A 3632-nucleotide genomic window follows, 5' to 3' on the forward strand; every position below is an offset into this window, starting at 1 on the left:
GCCCCCCCCCCCCATTGCTTTTTCTTTTTTTATGTATTACTTACATTTAACATTTTGGACATGCATTGAATATTGTCAGAAGACTGAGAAATATTGCAGTATAATGTTGATTACCTAAATTGCCCAGTCCTGGTTGGGTCAGTGGAGAGTTTACTGTGAAGGGGTTCACAGCGATTTATGTAACTCTCTATTACTTGCAGCATCATTACTTAGATTCATAAATCCAGTTACTGCCAGCCAGCCTCATTGGCCCTTCATGATGTAAAGTGTGGGTGAGAGTGTGAGTGGAGGAAATAAATGGAGATTCTTCTCTCTCTGACAGGCAGAGGGGTCTGACAGCATTTCCCTGGATTTAAATGAACACAGAACTCTCTGTACTGTCAAGCTATCACCACCTACCATTCATCTTAAGTCCATAACGTCGGTTTACTTGGTCTCCATGGAGAGCTGCCCTCAGCATGCCATTTCTCAGCCTTGGAAAAAACACTATCTACATTGCAATTTTTGGCTTTTGCGTAGTTGAGGTAACCATGGATACTACAGACATTCTTCATCAAGAGGTAGGAGATTTGTGTTTGATTGTGCTTTGTGTAGATTACATTCATTTGAATGTTTTGACCCTTAAAGATCATTTAGACATGGCCGAGGAAAAGCTTAATAGATTTTTATCACCAGGCTTTCTCTTCACCATCTGCAGTTCAGTTCATATTGCTTGAGTAAGAGCAAGATGCCAAAAACACATAGCCAAACTCTGGGTGAACAAGAAAAGGGCTTTCACCATCACTGACTTTTGGGCAAAAGGATAAGGGATAGGAAACACAATCCCACCCTCTGTCCATGTGCCAAGTTACCCTGGCAAGATATTTCACCAGACATCACCAAGCATCACCATAGACAGAGGTCGCTTTCATTAAGGGCTGCAGATTCTAACTTTCAGGCTTCAGTAAGTCTTTATGCTTTCAACAAAGGCTCACTGGTGAACCAAATTTCCTGAAAAACACAAACTGATGAAAAATGTGATTTTGTGTGCATTATATACCACTCAAAAAGCCAGATGTTTTAATGTAATATTTTAGTAAATAAAAAAAGTACATTTCAGTAAATGTATTATTATGTACTGTTATGTATAAATGGAAGTGATTAAATCTTCATTGTGTTCATATAGTGGTAAACTAAATGAAAATGTTTCTTTTTTGTGTTCAAACAGGGAAAAAACATGCTTTGATCATTTTAATGAAATTTTACCGTATTTTACTTGCTGTCAAAGGTTGTCCAGAAGAAAGGAGTGTAAAGAGACATGCTAATGAAATGCTGCACAACAACATCCCCAGTGGGTCCGTTCATTTTAGCGCAGTGCCTAACCTTTACTCGAACACATTCTGCTTTCTGCTGCCCCACTCGAATGCACTTTCCCTGTTCATTCTCTTCCATAATGGTGTTGCAGCTGTAGAAGGAAAAAGTCCCAAATGTAAATAAAACATGTTGTATATACACGACTACAGCATGCTGTTCTCATTCAGCACTAATACTAATTTAGGTTATTATCTACAGTTTTTTCATAACATCATATTGGTGAATAATATAATCTCATATTAGACGTCATGCAGAAAACCATCAGCTGAAAAAAGGAGGAAACTTGTCAGCTCTATTCTTTTTTTACTACCTTCATGCACCTTGCTTATACACAAGGTAATCATTAGCAAATGCCCTTGTGATGTCTGCACCCAGCTAGAGCTCCTCTTAAAGAAACAGCTTGTCTTTTACCAAAGTTGCAGCTAGGAATATATCGCAGTATAATATATTATAGAGCATAAAAGAGAGAATCAAAATTAGATACATTTTTAATGTGTATAATGTACCCATTAAAAATAATGCATGTGAAATTTTGTTAATAACAAATACATGTCACTTGAAAATGTTACTGGAACAGGTCAGTGACCTCAACAGGTGGGAATGTGGTTAAAAAGCATTCTCAGATAAACAGTCAACCTAAATAAACATAAACTCGAACATAAACAACTAGATAAACAGATCAACAGGCCTGAACGTAATGACTCAGCATGAGGAGGATAAAAAATCAATATATACAAAACCCCTCAAGGCATCACTGGCTGTGTTCACTAACAGTACAGCATAATTCCAGATCATTTTGCTTGAACAGCTGTTAGGTGAGTAAGTGACTGCTTATGAAAGCAGTAAATGGCAGTAATTACTGTTCTTGTCAGAAGGATGGAGTTGCAGTCTGATTATTAGATCAAACTGTATGTGGATCCTGGATTTTTTGTTAATAAATCATGTTAAGGTTGCTCAAACGTGGGAGTAAATATGAATGAACACTGCTTGACTTACATACATATTTATTACTATATAAAACAGCATACATTCAACTACATTTTTTTTAAAAATCAGTCAGTTTGAGTCAATGACATGTAAGAGTGTCAAGATTTACTGTATACGTCTTTAGCATTATTTTAAAAAATGCTAAGGCAAATAATAACAATTCATGATTTTTTTATATTTATATTTAAAAATATCATTAAATGTTAATTAATAAATATCATTAGGTCACATTTTACGACCTGAACTCACCTTGCATTGACATAAAAAGATCAAATTATCTGATTTTTTAAGAAATGTATTGATTTTTTTTTCCTGCATATTTTTGCATTTTGGTCACACTGCATGATTCTGATTTGGCAGACATAAGTGTTTAAAATATGAATAATCTCTTACATTTATTTATTTATTATAAAACTTAGAGCATTTCGCTTCAAGAATGTATTTCCTTTTTCATTATGATATCATAAAAATAGCAAAATAAATAAAAAAAATAGCTCAATAAATTAATTCAGAACTGTTAAACAGGTTCATCACAGAAGAGGTGTGTTGAAATCACTGAAGGTATTTCATTTTCTTTTATATATTTTTTAAATAAAATAAAATCACATTATTGACCTAGTTATTATTTGGGTTTGCCTCAGTTGCTGTGCTTAAATGAATCATTCTACCATAAAATATCTTGTTTACTCATAAGGATTATATATCAGTCAGTTAGAGGCTGTTCAAACAACCGTCGACTTTGTTTCAAACACTCTAATGGTGTACACCTGATTGATCCTCTGTAGTACAGGCCTCTTATCAACAAGAGCAGGATTTGCAGCCAGGACATTGATCTTCCTCTTCCTCCTAAGAGTCTCTGGAGCAGCTGAGACACCTGCTAGCATGCGGCTGATGGACGGCCTCTAATGCCTGCGTGCTCCTTGGAAGGAGTTGCATCATTCCTGCCTTGAAAGATCAAAGTCTGTAGCTGAGCTACTCTTCATGGCTCTGTGGCAGGGCCCTGGGTCCTCACACCTTGTGCATTATGGGAATGGCTCCTGTCATGCTGCATCATTTCAAACCCATATGGGAGCAGACAGATGGTGGGCAGGCTAAACCAACGGGAAGCTGGGTTGCCATGCCAATAACAGCGATGAGTTCTCGCTATAAAAGAGAAGGACAGAAGCATAGTAGCCTAGTATTACTGCATGCAAAATGTGAAGAATATTGTGTTAGAGTGCAACAGTCACCGCCCACTTCCTCAGCAACCTTACTTCCATAAATATTTTTCTTCTATTCACTTTCTCCATAGG

The sequence above is a fragment of the Sinocyclocheilus rhinocerous genome, unplaced genomic scaffold, assembly GCF_001515625.1.
Source record: "Sinocyclocheilus rhinocerous isolate Xijiao unplaced genomic scaffold, SAMN03320098_v1.1 scaffold988, whole genome shotgun sequence".
Lineage (NCBI taxonomy): Eukaryota > Metazoa > Chordata > Actinopteri > Cypriniformes > Cyprinidae > Sinocyclocheilus > Sinocyclocheilus rhinocerous.